Consider the following 19,179-nt stretch of genomic DNA (forward strand, 5'->3'; position numbering starts at 1 on the left):
TAAAGTGACTTGCATATTCAAGGCTTGAAGTCCAAATCCAACCCTCTTCCCATGAAATCATATAGATTCCAAGGAAATGATGCATTCCTTTCTTCCCTAGCACCTTTGCAGGTAGCTTGTTTTGTCTTACGATGGCTCCCTTTTCTCTCTGCCTCCAACCTCTTCCCATGTGTATAGGACCATGCTGATGCTATGCCACAGAGCTGCTGAGTTCTACTCTAGGCCTAGCTGCCCCATCCATTTCAGGAAGGAAGTTTAATTTTCAAAGAGGTCTTTGAGGAGAGCTGTGGGTAGAATCAGCTGCCCAGAGACTCAGTGGGCCTGGAAAGGAATATTTCACTCTCTGAAGAGGGAAGGAAAGAGGATGATCTGGCCCAGCAATGCCACCCATTTCAGGCATTGGGAGGGAACCTTAGGCTCTGAGGCTCCTGGCCATCTGCTAACTTTTCTTCAGCATTGAATTTCCGTTTGCGATAAAGAAGCACTGGAAACAACGAGGCCTTGGTGGACAGAAGCTCATCTTTCCTCCTGTTGTCACAGTCTCGTTTGCTGCTGCTAAGTCAGCCCCTGCAGGCTTTTGTTCAATTAAGATATCTTGTGCCTGATGCATTGTGCTCACAATGGGGTGCAAGGATTTTGTAATACTAGATACATGTGCTTCCTTCTTGTCTCTGGTTGTTTCTTAACCTCAGTTTTGAACAAGGATAGCAGTAGACTAGGAACCATTGGGAGAGAAAAGATAAGGCACTAAGGAAGGGAGCTCTTATACTGTGTTAATTCAACAAATATTTATTATGCACCTACTATGTGCAAGAGCCCAATGTTAGAAGCTTGTTGGAGTAGGGGATAGGGTATGTATAGAGATAGAGTTGAACAGCTGCTTCAGTCCCCAAGGAATTCACAGTTTAATGGCAGAGAACAGACAGTTATGCAAATAAGCATAATACATAATGGAGCTTGAGAAGTGCTTAAGAAAGAGGAACATGATTGGGGATGTCAAGGGAGACTTCATGGAGAAGGTGGCATTGGATCTGGGTCTTATGGGATTTCAACAAGCAGAAATGCAAGTGAGAGCATTTCAGGTGCAATGAACTGGAGCAAAGGTTAAAAGACAGAAAAAAAAAACATGGGCAAAGAGTTCAGTATGAAATGGAAGATGGAGTTTTTGTAAAATAGTAGTATGAGACAAAGAGAACTTTTGTTTTTAACCTCCTACAAAGAAATATTTACATCAAAGGTATAAGCACACATATATAAACTTATTCCTTGATATGTGGAGCTTAATCTCCTCCCTCCCACCATCTCAGTCTCTGGGGAAGGGAAGGGGGTTAGATTCATAGCTTAGCTCAATTCCTATGCATGTTGTTTTGTTATTCAGTCATGTTCCACTCTTAGTTGACCACATTTGGGGTTTTCTTGGCAAAGATACTAGAGTGGTTTGCCATGTCCTTCTCCAGCTCATTTTACAAATGCGGAAACTGAGGCAGACAGGGTTAAGTGACTTGCCCAGGGTCACACACAACTAGTATGTGTCTGAGGCCAGATATGAACTTAGGTCTTCCTGACTCCAGGCCCAGAGCTCTATCCACTGCACCAACTAGCTGTTCCTATACAGGACGATTTCAATTCCAGGTCCAAAACTTTGACAGGGCTTGAGTCCTAGGGAACCCTGGCTTCTCTGCTGGAACAGCTAGTTGGAAAATTCCAAAGAGAGCAGGTCTCCTTGGCGTCATGACAGGTGTTATCTGTTTTTTACTTTTTTAAGTTGTTTGTTTTACTTTATTTTTCCATTTTTTTCCTCTATAGTTGCTTGGGTTAGAATAGGATTTTTATAAAAATAAAGCAGATGATAACCTAAAATAAACTGTAAAATGTCATTTGTTTAACTCTGTATTTTTACCCTCCAGGCCCACCAGCTATGACAGACCTGGGACCTCACAAAAGTTTGAGGCTGTATCAGGACTGCCAGGACACTTCACATGGTATTTAGCTGGTTACTAAGAATTGTGCCACATGGATTAGTAAAGAGTCTCACAAGACTCTTTACCTCAAGGAACTGGGGGAGGTAGGCCTTTCCAGAACTCTAGAGAAATTTCCAGAGTGATTATGTGGATGTAGTGGGTATAGGACATGGCATTAATGTAGCATCTATGTCCTCCTCACTTTCTGTGCTGTTTCATTCACCTCAACTTACACCTCCCTCTAGCTGGCAGTTCTAAGAGGTTTTCTCAGAGGGTAAGCCAATCAATGACACCACATGGCTAATCCTAGTGTGCTCCTGGGAATATACTCCTACTACTCACCATAATAACTCCTGAGCCCCAAACTGAACTTTTCATTTACAGAAATCAATCACAGTGACTCCATTAAGTCTTCTTTCTTTCTTTCTTTCTTTCTTTCTTTCTTTCTTTCTTTCTTTCTTCCTTCCTTCCTTCCTTCCTTCCTTCCTTCCTTCCTTTCTTTCTTTCTTTTTCAAGAACTGATTTTATTTGGGCAGGTAGTTGACTGTGGGAGTCTCATTTGTAACCAAGATGGAATTCACAGTATGATGTTACATTCACGCTTTAAAAATACATCTATATGTACAGGAATTTGTAAATAGATATAAACATGCATTAGTTTCCAAGGTCCTGTTTTCATTCCCTTGTCTCCTCTCAAAAAAAAAAACAACAAAAAACAAAACTACAAAACAAATGCCCCCCTACCCCAAATTCAGCAAGGCCAACCTGTCCAAAATAGTTTTAAAATTAAAGGACTGATAATACCAGTTAAAGCGGGGTGGGGAATCCACGGCCTCTTATGAAGTTTGAATTCAGTGGAAGGGCTCCACTTGAGGACCTAAAGGGCCATACGTGGTCTCGAGGTCGCAGGCTTCCCATCCCTGAGTTAAAACCAAGAAAGTGTGACAACAGCATCATGTATCACTGGAGAATATTACTGAAGGAAAGCAGAGTTTTGACTTTAGATGATATTGGATTATTTAAAATTTATTTTTCTTTAAAAGTTGGCACTGATTTTTGAAAGGAAACTTATTCCTTATAGATAACTCTTGAGCCAACATGGCTGATTGACAAGTTCATTAGTATCAAGTAATCCAATGCAGTAATAACTGACTTAATCAAGTGTGTAAAGTTAGATTATAATTGATTTTAGAATAGTTATAAGAGAAGTCTCTATAATTTTTAATCCATACTGTAGAAGACCCTTTAGAGTTCAAGTTCACAATTCCATTCCCTTTCTGTACTGTAGCTATCTAGCATTATAAAAGGTACCCTGCTGTTTAACTATTTTGCTATTTAAACTATACTTCAAAGGTAAGTGATTTTAAAAAAAATGAAAAAAATTAGTTTTTTATTTAAAAAAAAGTAAGGGGGAGAAGAGGCATCATTTTATCTCATCCAAGCTGTACATCCCAATCTTCCCCAAAGGAGGCATGCTTAGTGGGGGGATGGGAGGTGGCATTGGGGGTTGCCCACTTTGGGGCACAGCTATAGGAGGGTAGCTGGCAGGTGGCATCCCAAGCCCTGGAAAAGGGTAGGGAGAAACAGCATAAATTGGAGGCAATCATGGAAGTGGAAAGTTGGGGTTGTATATTGGTAGGAAAAGATATCCAGGAGTTGGCAGGGGATTTTGGGTAGTGGAAATGATGCTGGGGGAGGTAGGCCAGCCAGTGGGAGTTAGGAAGGTATACATCAGGCTGGTATGGCAAGTGAGTGGGTGGTCCATATGCTGGAGGCAGAGCCTCATAGGCTGGTTCTTCTGTCTTCACCATGGATGTCCTGACACACAGGAATTTGTAGTTGACATGCCAGTGATATAGCTGGAAGGTGGTAGGGGTAGGAGTGGTGAAGAAGATGAGGTGGCTGATGTACAGGGGCAGGATGACTGGGAGGAGGAATCTGGACTTTTGGTGGATCTCCAGCCTCCACTGTGCCAGTCTGCTCTCCCTCTCCCATTGAAACTGTAGCTGTGAGGGTTGGTTTATGTTCTGGAGGTGGATTACAGGTAGCATTGGTGGATGCATAGTCTCAATTCTGGGGATATTAGATGGTGGTGGTTCTGCTTCCTTGTTGTCTTCCTTAGGATAAACAACCACTGATTGTTTAACCTGCCTGGGAGGGCTAAGCTGAGGAGATGGTTTCTTAGGTTGTTGTACTTACTACTGTTGCTGCTGCTGTGCTGTCTGCTGGGACTCTTTCTGTTGTGGCTGTGACTGTTTAGATCTTAGAGATTGCTGTGACTATTGTACTGAGGGCACCAAAGAGATGGTGGTTGCTGCAATTGATGAGAAGTATGATGAGGCATCTGCTGTTTTCCCTATGAATAGAGATCCAGGATCTGGTGGCAAATGTCTTCTACTACATTAATAGGTACATTTTGAATAAGCTGTTCCCACCCTCTCTGTATATTTGTTTTGATGTTCATTGCTGTATTTCAAATTTGCATAAATAGCCTTCCAAGTATATGACTGTGACTGCTATGATCTCAGATTCCCATTGTAGTGATAATGTAGTCCACAAGCTGTCATTTACAGATGTCCATGCCATTTGAATCAATTTTTGAATTTTTTATCACCTTTGAGTTGTTTCGCATATTTGTTTTTTATCACCTTTGAGTTGTTTGGCATATTTGAGGAGGAATTCCTCAAATAGGGTTGTTCCACTTGCAAATCAAACTTTATGGTCTGTAATAAGATCCTTTCTACAACCAGAACTTCTTCCTTTGGGTCATTTCCAAACTGACTAAATTGTAAATTGTTTAATAAGTTATGAACTGTTTTGATAATATCTTTACATTTTTTAGAAGTTTCTTCTATTTTCCCTGCCAAAAAGAGACCACACACTCCTTTCACTTCTCTTGGAAATTGAATGAAACATACAGAAGTGATGAAAATAAGTTATTTCAGTAGCCAGGGTATCATTGTGTGGTCCCAAATGTGTTCCTACATCAAAGATGAACCTGGAACCCTCTCAGTGGTACCAGGCTTCGGTAGCTGGATCCAGTCCTAACTGTGGAGCTGCAGAGGTCAAGTCCTTTTCATTCCGGTACCAGCATGGTTTTGTGTCATCCAGTTTTGCTAAAGTTACTGAAGGGCTGGAATTTTCTTTATTCTCCTTCATTTATTGAAGTAAACTTGTTTTTATTCAAAAGGTTTCCTGAAATGTCAAATTCTGCCCCCTCCTGAAGGACATCTCTCATTGCCCAGGGTGAAATGGCCATGGGGTGCTAAGGAGAACAGCATCTTATTTGGGGGAAATGTCACCATTAAGTCCTAAACATAAAATATTTACTAAATGAAAAGACAAAAGCAAGAATAATCATGCATAGCATTTACTCAATAGAAGGCCAAAATAGGAATTATCAAAACATAACAGTCCTCCCACAAACTCAGCTCATTCTCTCACCAATCACCAATTCACAGTGGTATTTTGGAGGACGGGAGATAAAGTGGGCACAGACTTATATAAGCCTGGCAGTGAGGTACATAAGTAAAGAAACCAAAGTATCTGAGGCAAATCTCAATTTTGGACTACAGAACTAGATATCTGCAGTTTCTTTAGGGAACAGTAGGCACTACACATCACCTGCTTCTCTTTCAAGTCTCTCCATTCTCCTTCTGGAAGAATCAATCAATCAATTAACAAGCATTTATTAAATACCTACATAAGTATCAAGAACTGTGCTAGGTACTGGGGATGTAAGAATAAAGAATGAAGGAATCCTTGCTCTCAAGGTATTTACATTCAAATGAGAGAGAAAAGAAGAAAAACTACAAGGTAGTTTGGATGGGAAGGTATTTGTAGTTGGGGGTGGGGTGGGAAAGAGAAAAGGCTTCATGCAGAAGATGGTGCTTGATTTGTGTCTTAAGGAGAATGATTCTATGAAGCAGGGGTGAGGAGGAAGTCCATTTCAAGAATCATTTGGGATGGTCAGTGCCAAGCTGCTTCTCTGCAAGGCTCAGGCTGCTGAAGCAGTTAGTAAGCTCTGAGATTTGCATCGCTTCCCACCATGACTCCCTTGTTAGACACTGCTGAGGCAGTATGGCACTCTTTCAGTGAAAAGCAGTTTCCTCTGATAGGGGCATCTGCAAAGCTATTCATGTTGGCTCTCTAAAGGCTTCGAGGAATTTTTCCCTCTTGAGCCATAAAGAACAACACAGGAAAACCTTTGAGAGCTCTCCCTTCTCTCGAGCTGGAGATAGTGCTAGAGAGCAAGGTAACCTTTCCTACCAGCTCTTTACACAGAATAGCATATTGCTTTTTCCAATCAGCTCCCAGTATATGTGACTTTCCTGTTCTCAGCTCAGCATCAGCTGCAGAGCCTGCCTGCCTGTAGTAAACTGGGCTCAGCACCTACAAGACTCTCAGTTCCATTGGCTTTTGTTGCCTTCTTTCAGCTTCTTTTCTCCCTGCTACTCAGCTCTGTTGACTTCTGTGTTTTGTCTTCCATAAACAACTTCTCTTGTTGTCTTCTCAGTTGATTTTTCATCCAGCTTCTGATCTGGCTTCTCAAGGTATGGATTTTCGTGACACTCCAGTCTGAAATCCCACTTCTGTCTTAGTTGGAGAAAACCCAAATCCGTGTTCCTGTTAGATATGACACAAATAGCCTCCATACAATTTTCTGTAGTTCCTCCCCAAAGTTCTTTGATTTAGATTTTACTAGCAAACAAAACTTCTAAGTACTAAAAATAGTCACATGCAAATTAGCTGCTGGGAAGCATTTTATTACAGTCATCTCTAACATGTTCCTACTTTTGCCTCTGAGATTCCTCGGGTCCTCTGAATGCTTTTATCTGAGGAGCTATTTCAGCATCAAGGAGCCTGAGGGCATCCAGGTAGGAGTAATGGGATTAATGCTCTGTGCTACAGGCAAAGTCAGCCAGAGACTAGAAGAACAAGGGGAACTGGGATCAGGTGTGTGTGTTGTGTGTATTATGTATGTGTATGTGTGCAGCTGTGTGGCCTCCACTAAGTTTCAAGGAAGGAGCCTATTATCCAACTGGGGCCACTTAAGTGTCCCCCACAACCCCCAGAATCCCCTTAGGATGGAGACCTAAGCTGGTGAACCATGAAACTTTGGGCTTAGTCGACATTTTGGCCTCTGCTATACACTTCAGAAAGAACTAGAGTCCACACCATAAGGCTAGCAAGAATCTTGGTCCCTGTAGCCTACCACTAGGTCCTGAACAGGGGTACAGCTCCCAGTGCCAAACCCTTGACTCATTCTCAATTCAGTTTTGCAGTTGGCCTTTGTCATGCACTTCTTCTGTGAAGCCATTGCCGATAGTGGGGAAGAAGAAAGAGAAATCCCTACATAACCTTTTGCAGAACTCTTCTAGAAGCAATTGGCAGCTAAGTAGCATAGTAGTCAGGAAGACCCCAGTTCAAATCCAGTTTCAGACACTTACTAACTGTATGACTAGGCAAGTCACTTAACCTCTCTCTCTCTGTGTCTCAATTTTCTCATCTATAAAATGGTATTAGACACTGCTGAGGTGTGTGGCACTCTTTCAGTGAAAAGCAGTTTCCTCTGATAGGGGCATCTGCAAAGCTATTCATGTTGGCTCTCTAAAGGCTTCGAGGAATTTTCCCCTCTTGAGCCATAGAGAACAACACAGGAAAACCTTTGAGAGCTCTCCCTTCTCTCGAGCTGGAGCAAGGTAACCTTTCCTACCAGCTCTTCACACAGAATAGCATATTGCTTTTTCCAATCAGCTCCCAGTATATATGGCTTTCCTGTTCTCAGCTCAGCATCAGCTGCAGAGCTTGCCTGCCTCTAGTAAACTGGGCTCAGCACCTACAAGACTTGTATTATTTAAGAATAATAATAGTACCTACCTGGCAGGGCTATTGATCAGATGAGATAATATATGTAAAGCACTTAGCACAGTGGCTGGCATATGTTAGTTACTATATAATTATATACTATTAAATATATATAATAAATATAATATATATTATAAATTATAGTATTTAAATACTATTATTATTAATCCTAAAATTTGGCTATCTTAATTCTTATAGCTAGATTATTAGCAGGGTTAATTCCTCCTTTTTATCTTTATCTTTTTCTTTTTAAAAAAATTCTCACTCCCCTCCTTTATCAGTGAATGGACAGGGAAAAGGTACCTGGGCTCATCCACTGTCTTTGCCTCACATCCAGCAAATTGGCAAAAATGACAAAAAGTGGAATTGTTTCTCCTCTCCTCTCCTTTCCTCTCTTTTCGTCTCTTCTCTTCTCCTCTCCCTCTGTCCATATAGGGTGTAAGGTATAGCACCCTTACCTGTGGCTGCTCTGCCCAAAGGAATGTAAATTTTGATTGCTCAGAGTGAATGTAAATAGCAATTATTTCTGTTTTGGCCAGAACCCTTGAGGGTCTTCCCCTCCCAGATTGATTTTTTTAAATTAGGTAAAAGAGGCCATTCATTACTTCTTACCTAGCCTTAAACACTGAATAGGTGCTGCCTCAGTCAGACTGAGACTTGGAAAAGACTTTAGCTTAAAAAGGCCAAGGTCTCCCATTGCATCCAGGGCCATCTCTAGTCATGTCTATCCATCCAGTCTTGCCGCTGGACCCAGATGCTCCAGAGGAGAGAGTGAGGGTGGTGACTTTGTAAAGACCTCCCTCACTTAAATCAAATTAACTTGCAAGTCCTGGCATCACCTTCCTGATGTCAAGGTCCTCTTTGAGAATAAAGGACAAACAACAACCTGTTTCCCCTAGGCCTTATGACTCCTTACTCCGTTCTTTACCTTCATACATCTAGTCTTTTGTCAAATCTTGTAGTTCCACCCCTCACACTGTCTTTTGTATATGTCCTCTTGTTTCCATTCATGTAGCCACAATTGTAGTATATTAGCTCTTGCATGGAATATTGCCATAGCCTGATAATTGGTTTCCATGCCTCAAGTTTCTCTGTACTCCACTCAGCTGCCAAAGTCAGTTTTCTAAAGTATGGTTTGACCATGTAACTCCTATTCAATAACATCTAGAGGCTCTCTGTTCCCTATAGGATCAAATATTAACTTTTCTTTTTGGTATTTAAAATCCTATGTAACATGAATATTTCCTACCTTTTCAATCTCCTTATACTTTACTCCCCTTCACACATGGTGTGATAACAGCTTCTCTGGTCCCTTTACTGTTTCTCATCATATGACACTCTGAATTTGCAGTGTTGGTCCCCCACACTGAGAATACTCTCCCTCCCTCTGATTCCTAGCTTTCAAGACTTCTTTCAAGACTCAAGCTGTATCTATTTGTATAAAAATATTTATAGCAGCTCTTTTTGTGGTGGCTAAGAATTGGAAATCAAAGGGATGCCCATCAATTGGGGAATGGATGAACAAGTTGTGGTATATGATTCTGATGGAATATTATTGTGCTGTAAGAAATCACAAGTAAAATAGTTTCAGAAAAACCTGAAAAGACTTACATGAACTGATGCAAAGTGAAGTGAGCAGAACCAGGAGAATGTTATACACAGTAACAGCAATATTGTATGATGAAGAACTGTGAATGATTTAGCTATTCTTAGCAATACAATGATCCAAGACAATCCTGAAGGACTATTGATAAAGTATAGTATTTGCCTCCAGAGAAAGAACTGATATCGTTTGAATACAGACTGAAGCATGATATTTTTCAATTTCATTCTTTTTCTTTTATTCAAGTCTTCTTGTATAAAATGACTAATAAGGAAATGTTTTACATGATTGCACATGCATAACATGTATCTGATTGCTTGCCATCTCAAGAAAGGGGAAGAGAAGGGAGGGAGGGATAGAACTTGGAACTAAAAACTAAAAAAAAAAAAGAAATTAAAAAAATTGTTTTAGCATGTAATTGGGGGGAAATTGTATATGAGAAAAAAAAGACTCATCCTATCCCCCATCTTCTGCAAGAAGCCTTTCCCAATTCTCTCCATTGCTAGTTGCTATAAGGTTATCATCCAGTTACCCTGTATATCTTTTGTACATACAATTATTTGCCATGTTAACTCCTCCATTAGAATGTGAGCTGCTTGAAAAGAGGGACCATGTTTTTGCTTCTCTTTGTATCCCTAGCACTTAGCATAGAGCCTGACATATAGTAAGTGTTTAATTAATGTTTGTTGCCTGCCTAGCAGACTGATTAAATTGTCCTAAAGATTCCCACTGCTAGGCATATACCCAAGGAGGTTGTTGACTAAAACAAAGGCTCAATATACAACAAAATATTTAGAAGAGCACTTTTTGTGGTAGCAAAGAACTGGGGAAAAAAGTAGATGACCATCAATTGGTGAGTGGCTAAACATATTTTAGTGCATGAATGCAATGAAATAGTATGGTGGTACAAGAAATATTGACATGGTAAATAAAAAGAAGTATGGAATTCTATGTTCTGATAAAGTAAAGTAGGGACAACCAGGAGAGCCATATACACATTGCTTGCAACAGTGAAAACAGAAACAACAGCAACCAGAAAACAATTTGAAGTAAATAGTGCAAAATTGTAATGACTATGTTTAGACCTAAAGAAGAGATGTGAGAAAATACTTCCCTTTGCTTCTTTGAAGAGGTAGGGGATCATGGGTCAAAAACACTACATATAACATAATTTGAAAAAAGTATATTGATTAGTTTTATAGAACACTGCTCCCCCTTTCTCTTTTTAAATTCATTATTAAAAGGGATGGCTCTCTGGGAGAAGGTGGGGGTTGGGAAGGATATAGTAGGTAATGCAGATACTGTAGAAAAAAAAGAAATATCAATTAAAATGTATTTTTAAAAAACTCACAAAACTCAAAGATAAAAGAACTCCTGCCATTGCATGTCTACACCTCTGCAATTTATAATCTTAAAGAGTTACTTAGGGCACTGAGAGGTTGTGTAATAAGCCCAGGTTCATACAGGCAGCACATTTCAGAGATCAGACTTGAACCCAGGTCTTCCTAATAGTGAAGTTAGCTCTCTTTTTCCTACACTATGCCTAGATTATTGCAATAGTCTCCTAATTGGTCTCTCTGCCTCAATCTCACCTCTCTAGTCCATCCTATACACTGTTGCCTAAATCATTTTTCTTAAGTGCAGATTTGACCATGTAATTCTGTTCAACCAGCTCTAGTGCCTGTAGGATATCATATACACTTCTCTTTTTAGCTTTCAAAACCTGCACAACCTGGTCTTGGCCAATCTGTACAGCCTCGTTGGGCATCACTCCCTCTCGTGCACTCTGCCATCTGGCTCAGCTGGCCTTGTCTGCTCCCCACACGCCAGACACTCCACGTCCCTTCTCAAAGCCTTTGTCCTCATTCACTCCCTCCTTGCCTCCACCTCATAGAGGCCCTCTCTTCTTTTAGGATGCAACTCAAGCACCATCTTCAGCATGAAATCTTTCCTAATCTCCCCCAACTACTAACTGCATTTCCCAAATTGTATTTAACTATTACACACACACACAGATAGATATAGATATAGATATAGATATAGATATAGATATAGATATAGATATATATGTGTGTGGGTGTGTGTATGTATATATTTATCAACTTTACATTTATGCTATATGTATTTTAAAATATACTTGTAATCACCTTCATTAGAAGGTAAGTTCCTTGAGCTTAGGGATTGTTTCATTCTTTATACAGTATTTGTATTTTCAACACCTAGGACAGTGCCTGTCATTTACATAGTGGTCTCTTAATAAATTTTTTAATGAAATTTTTCAGTCATGTCTGACTCTTCATGATCCCATTTGGGGTTTTCTTGGCAAAGATATTGGAGTAGTTTGTCTTTTCCTTCACCAGTTCATTTTACAGGTAAGCAAACTGAAGCAAATGGGGTTAAGTGACTTGTCCAGAGTCACATAGCTAGCAAGTGTATGAAGTCAGATTTGAGCTCATAAAGATGAGTATTTCTGATTGTGGACCCAGCACTCTATCCATTTTGCTACCTACCTAACCTCCCTTATTAATACTTGTTGATTGATTGATATACCACATTATACTATATTGTGTTTGTGTATGTGTGTGTGTGTGTGTGTGTGCGTGCATGTGTGTATGCTGTATAACTGCAAAGGCTTCTCTCTCAGATCTTTTCTAGCTCTGTATTTGTGTACTTCTAGGATCAAATCACAGCATCCTGACTCTCTCCCTACCCCCTCCACACATACCCATCTTATCATTTGGGGCTTGTAGAATTAAAGCATGTTAGATCTTCACTTTAGTGCTCCCACATGGAACAGAGAGGAAGTTGGGAGCCTGGGGCTTTAACTTTTATATTAATTTGGGAATTTAAAGCACACATACCCATCATTCTCAAAAAGCCTTTTATAGCCCTTCAGAAGCTTTTAACTCCAGAGATTCTCATATCCCAGGTACGCACAGCTAGAGTGGGCTCATTAAATCACTAGCTAATACCACGGTAATTAAATGTTTCTGACACTTGTTTTTTACCAGCCAAAGCTGGAGAGGAATCTTGGAAGTTCTGTGTGTTTTATTAAAACCTTTTAATCATCACAATGTCTTAAAATAAGTGAACCACTATTAGTGGTTGGGATCAGCAACTTCAACACTAGTCTAATCAAATTAGAATTGGAGGAAAGATTCAATCTTTAAATGATATCCATTTTAAGACATGAGTTACAGGGATTATTACAAATTTGTTTCAGTTAATTAAAAACGAGAACAGCTTTCAAGTAATTTACAAATGTTTATGCATTTTTGTCCCAGAATGGTCTCTGTGGAAATGTTAAATTCAGCTGCCGTATGACTTTCCTTTATCATTGACTACAAAGTGGCAGTTCTGTTAAATTAATTATTGACCTTGATTTTTTGTCATTAGATGAAGACTTTAATAACTGTCAGACTTGGGAAATTGATCTCCTGGATTCATAAAGTAGTACTTCGTTTTGTTCCTCCTACATTTTAAATGTTAATTTCCATGCTCAAAAGGAACTGGTTGATTTTTTCATTATACTTCTCCCTTCTCCAGCCTTAACTGTTCCTGTTAATTGATTTTCACACTTAAATTTAATCTTAGGAACAGGGACTTAGGAATCTAAGTTAAAAAATGAATGGTTTACTACAAGATAGAGGATTATTTGAAACTTTTTTTTATTTTAAAGGCAACCATCTCAGTTCAGTCCACCATTCCTTTGCTGGCACACTCCACTTGTCCATCTCTTAAGAGATGGCTGCTGTGATACGGACCTCTCCTTATAGTTCCCCTACTTTGGTAGAGACAGTGGAAGTTTCCTATTGCCTGGCAATACCTGGCAACAAATCAATCACAGGCCCTGTAATTTTGTAGTAGATTGTCAGTTATCTGAGTGAATTGGAAATGTAACTATCCCAGTAAATGATTTTCCCAGGTAAGTGTTCATTTGTACTTCCAGGAACGAGATTGTGGTGGAAAGAGTTGTAGGGAGGGAGGAGCTTCGGGGTCAAAATAATGGGTTGTGGGAAGAGAGCAATTCCCCACAGCTAATACTATCCCAATTGTCACAGGGCAGCCAACCTTTTCCCCTTTCAGCTATGTTCTGCAGAGGGCTTCTTCAACCCTGCAATTTCCCTCAGTAAATTAGCAGGGGTTGAATGGACTAGCTCTTTGTGTTTAAAAGCGGTGAGCTTCAGTCTACACTTACTGAGTATGCAAGGGAATAAGTCTATGCCAGATAAGCTCATCTTGGTCAAGTACATTGCTAATACTGCAGTAGCTGCTACTAGCTCTCTCCTCTAAAGCCCTCCTCCAATGCCTCATTTTAGCATTGAGTTGGCCCTGGGTTCTGGAGTGATGTATCTGAAGTTCATAAGCTCTGGCAAGCTCTATGAAGGTAGAAAGGCTTCAGTTATGGGCCTGGTGATATATTGTGTTTCAGTTGTCTGAGGGCAAGCCTACTTAAGTTCAGAGAGGCTCATCATTAGGTTGACTATAAAGAGGAAAATTTTTGGCCATAGCAGCTCTCAAAGTCAATTTACTAAGTTATAGAGGGGTTGAGACCTACATTGGTAGAGAAAGTGCTAACACCAACAAAACTACAGACACAGGGTATTAAAGTAATATTTTATTACTACTAAGTATTACTAATACTTGCTAAATATTAGTAATTACTACTTTTGTTGTTGTTTAGTTGTTTTTCAGTCTTGTCCAACTTAGTGACCTCATTTGGGGTTTTCTTGGCAAGCACACTGGAGTGGTTTGCCATTTCTTTTTCCAGCTCATTCTGCAGATGAGGAAACTGAGGCAAATGAGGTTATGTAACTTGCCTAGGGTCATATAGCTAGTAAGTGTTTGAGGCTGGGTTTGAACTCATGAAGATGAGCCTTCCTGACTCCCTATCCACTCTATCCACTGCTCTGCCCAGCTTCCTAGTTATTACTATACCTATACACATATAAATTGTTTAATAGTAATTACTACTAGTATTATAGTAGTCTGTCTATAGAATAGTCTGTCTGTCTGTCTGTCTATCTATCTATCTATCTATTGGCAGCTAGGTTGTATACTGAATAAAGAGCTAGACCTAGAGCCAGGAAAACCTGAGTTCAAATCTGGCCTCAGATATTTTCTAGCCCTGTGACTCTGGGCAAGTCATTTAACTTCTGTCTACAGATTCCTCAACTGTAAAATGGGGATAATAATAGTACCTATCTCACAGGGTTGTTGTGAAGATAAAATGAAATATTTGTGAAGTGCTTTGCAAATCTTAAAGCATTTTACAAATGCTAGTTATCATCATCATCTATCCTGCAATATTTATATAGCAAGGCAACCTGGATCAATCAATCAAAAAATGACATATTTCTGTAGCTCTTTGATGGTTATAAGGAGGCCTTTCCCAATCTTCCCAGCTCCTAGCACCTTCCCTTCTGAGATCATCTTCCATCTACTCTGTATATATATATATATATATGTATATATATATGTATATATGTGTGTGTGTGTGTATATATATATATATATATACATATATTATATACCTCATGTTTGTCTTCCCCAAATCTATTCACAATCTATTGTGAGCTACTTGAGGCCAGGGATTACCTGGCATCCTTTTCCTTTGTATCTATTTCTTTGAATCTATTTGCATAGATCTATTGTATTTATTTTGTATCTGTTTCTTTGTACTTGGCACATAGTAAGTACTGTTAGGAGAGAAATTTAACAAAAAGGTAAACTGAGGCAATTCTTTGCACCAGATATCATTTATTAATAGGAGCAATAAAGGAGTCAATGGCCTGCCACCATTTATGCTCAAAGACTCAGAGTCAGGGCTGACCGGGCCTTTTAAACCTAGGTGTGTCTTCCTTCCGATTGGCCTGAGAGTACATCGTTGGTACCTCCCCTGGACAAGGCAAGGCTATCCTGATTGGTAGACATTTTAAGGGAAGGTGGGTTAAGAGTTCTCAGCTTCTCAGTCCCTTCCAATTACTTTATCTTTGCCAGAAGGGCAGGACTGATCCTCAGGTGATAGGATTAGTCCACAGTTGGGGAAAGTGGGCTGGCCTTCACATGTGGTTGATTATGCCCCTCTCTGACATTTAAGGAATGCTAATTGCTTATGAGACCTAGCTGCCTACACACACACACACACACACACACACACACACACACACACACACACCCCTTTATCAACCCCTTCAGAAACTTCCTGCCCTTCAAAGTGGGGTCTGACAAAAGGAGAAAAAGTAGAAAAAGATTGGATCACGAGTACTATTGGTTATTAAATAATACAGCATAATATTAATTTTCCTGAGTACTTAATAAATGTTTGTTGATTGGCCATAAAATATTTTCTTACAACAACCTTGTAAAACTGGGGGTGGATGGTACATGAGCCTGTGTGCCAGCACATCTGGAATGATCACCACCATTGGTCCCTCCTTGAATCCTACTCTGGAATCACTCCAGATTGTCAATATCCTTTCTAAGATATGAGGTACCTACGTGATGGAGTAGAGCAGCAATATCCCTTCTTCATGCTGAGCATTATGCCTCTATTAATGTATAATGGGTATAACCCAAGAAACTCCTGCTCAGCTCTGACCAGAGTATACCCAAAGGAGTATGCTTAGAACTCAGTATGTTCCAGTAACTAAGTTGTCCTGGTCCTTTCCTTTGGGCCAGGTTTGCTGACTTACTGATGAAAACCATGGTTCTTTTTTTTTAAATTAGTTTGTTTATTAGGACAGCTAGGTGGTGCAGTAGATAGAGCACCAGCCCTGAAGTCAGGAGGACCTGAGTTCAAATCTGGCCTCAGAACAAACATTTGACACTTACTAGCTGTGTGACCCTGGGCAAGTCACTTAACCCCAATTACCCTTCCCCAAAAACCCCCAAATTAGTTTATTTATAGTTTTCAACATTCACTTCCATAAGACTTCGAGTTTTAAATTTTTTCCCTTCCCTCTCCCCTCTTCAAGATGGTGTGTAATCTGATATAGGCTCTACATATACATTCATATTAAACATTTTCATATTAGTCATGTCGTAAAGAAGAATTAGAACCAATGGGAGGAACCATGAGAAGGAAGAACCAAAACAAAACAACAAAAAAAGAGAGCAAATGGTATGCTTCCATCTGCATTCAGACTCCATAATTCTTTCTCTAGATGTGGATAGCATTTTCCATCATGAGTCTTTTGGAGTTGTCTTAGATTGCTTTGCTTGCATTGCTGAGAAGAGCTAAGTCTATCAAAGTTAGTTATTGCACAATGTTGCTATTACTGTGTACAATGTTCTCCTGGTTCTGCTCACTTCACTCAGCCTCAGTTCATATAAGTCTTTCCAGGGAAAATTTTGGTTCTTTAGGATGATGCATCAAACCTCAAGTGGCCTCTTAGTCCCTTGAAAGAGGGCAGAGAGAAGTGTCTGCTTCAGGGAGAATTGACCTATGCCAGAAAGAGTTGCCCACTCAGTAGACCTTAAAGAGAATCTGGAAGACCTTCCAATAGGTCTCTTTTTCTTCCTGCTGAGGTTGTCAAGATTCTTTGAACTGTCTAGCCTCTCCTTGGGGAGTGCAAGGAGAAGGAACTCTTAAGACAATACCTATCAATGAATTATTATTTTCCCTATTTTACAGATAACATTGATACAAAGGCTCACACAACTAGTACACATCTGATCGTAAAAAGTCACTGAGGTGAAAAGGAAGATCAAAACACACACTCAGAAGAAGATAACAAAATCAAAGTTCCTACATTAAAAACCTCCATGAAAAATATGAATTGGTCTCAGGCCATGGAAGAGCTCAAAAAGGATTTTGAAAATCAAGTAAGAGAGATAGAGGAAAAATTGGGAAGAGAAATGAGAGTGATCCAAGAAAATTATGAAAAAAAGAGTCAACATCTTGGTAAAGGAGACACAAAAAATACTGAAGAAAATAACACCTTAAAAAACAGAATAGGCCAAATAGTAAAAGAAGTACAAAAAGCCAATGAGGACAAGAATGTCCTGAAAAGCAGAACTGACCAAATGGAAAAAGAGGCACAAAAATTCACCGAAGGAAAAAAAAAAACTCCTTAAAAAGTAGAATTGGTGAAATGGAAAAGGAGGTACAAAAGATCACTGAAGAAAGTAATTCCTTAAAAATTAGAATTGACAAACGGAAGCTAATGACTTTATGAGAAATCAAATAACAATCAAACAAAACTAAAAGAACAACGAAAAAAAGAAGACAATGTGAAATATCTCATTGGAAAAACAACTGACCTGATCCAATAGATCTATGAGAGATAATTTAAAAATTATTAGATTACCTGAAAGCCATGATCAAAAAAGTTAAACTGTTTACATTCCTACATGGAAAGGTGAGGAGAGAGAGTTGTACTGGGAGGAGGAGAAAGGGAGAGGTAGAGTTGGGTAAACCATCTCACATAAAAGAGTCAAGAAAAAGCTTTTACAGTGGAGGGGAAGATGGGGAGGTGAGAGGGAGTGAGTGAACCTAACTCTCATCAGAATTGGCTCAAAGAGGGAATAACATACCCACTCAATTTGGTATAGAAATTTGTCTTACCCTACAGGAAAGTAGGAGGGGAAGAAGATAAGAGAAGGATGGGTGTGATAAAAGGAAGGGCAGATTGGGGGAGAGGTAGTAAAAAGCAAAACACTTTTGGTGAGGGACAGAGTGAAAGGAGAAAGAGAATAGAATAAATTTGGGGGCAGGGGGAAGAGGGAATAGGATGGAGGGAATTACATTTAGCCATAGTAACTGTGAAAAAAAAATTTGAGACAAGTTTCTCTGACAAAGACCTCATTTCCCTGAGTCAAATTTATAAAAATAAGAGTCAATTGATAAATGATCAAAAGATATGAACAGTTTTCAAATGCAGTAATCAAAGCTATCTATAGCCATATGAAAAAAATGCTCTAAATCACTATTGATTGGAAAAATGCAAATTAAAACAATTTTGAGGTACTACCTTATACCTATTAGATTGATTAATAGGATAGAAAGGGAAAATGACCAATGTTGGAGGGGATGTGGGAAAAATGAGAAATTAATGCACTTTTGGTGGAGTTGTGAACTGATTCAACCATTCTGGAGAGCAAATTAGAACTATGCCCAAAGGACTATAAAACCATGCACACCCTTTGACCTAACACTACTAGGTCTGCATCAAAAAAGAGATAAAAACAAAAAGGAAAAGGACCTATATATACAAAAATATTTATAGCAGCTCTTTTTCTGGTGGCAAAGAATTGGAAATTGAGGGGATGCCCATCAATTGGAGAATGGCTGAACAAATTATGATATGTTATTGTAAGGGAATACTACTGTACTATAAGAAATGATGAGCAGGATGCTCTCTGAAAAACCTGGGAAGACTTACATGAGCTTATGCAAAGTGAAATGTATTGTATACAAAGTAACAGCAATATTGTAAAATAATCATCTGTGAATGACTTAGTTATTTTCATAATACAACAATCTAAGACAACTCTGAAGGAATTATGATGAAAAATACTATCATTGATCCCTAGAGAAAGAACTGATGGTGTCTGAATTCAGAATGAAGAAGCATACTTTTTTTTTAACTGTCTTTATTTTTCTTGAGTTTTGTTTTGTTTTTTGGTCTATGTTTTCTTTCACAACATGACCAATATGGAAATATATTTTGCATGACTACACATGTATAACCTGTATTGAATTGATTGCCTTCTCAATGAGGGAGGTGGGGAGGGAGGAAGGGA

General features: G+C 39.3%; 1 pseudogene; it reads right to left on the reverse strand.

The window, feature by feature from the left end:
• Window positions 1-392: 392 nt before the first annotated feature.
• Window positions 393-5,120, reverse strand: LOC114034433 (annotated as a pseudogene).
• Window positions 5,121-19,179: the final 14,059 nt, after the last annotated feature.

This window comes from Vombatus ursinus, unplaced genomic scaffold (genome assembly GCF_900497805.2).
Source record: "Vombatus ursinus unplaced genomic scaffold, bare-nosed wombat genome assembly UNPS02008996.1, whole genome shotgun sequence".
In the NCBI taxonomy this organism is placed as follows: Eukaryota; Metazoa; Chordata; class Mammalia; order Diprotodontia; family Vombatidae; genus Vombatus; species Vombatus ursinus.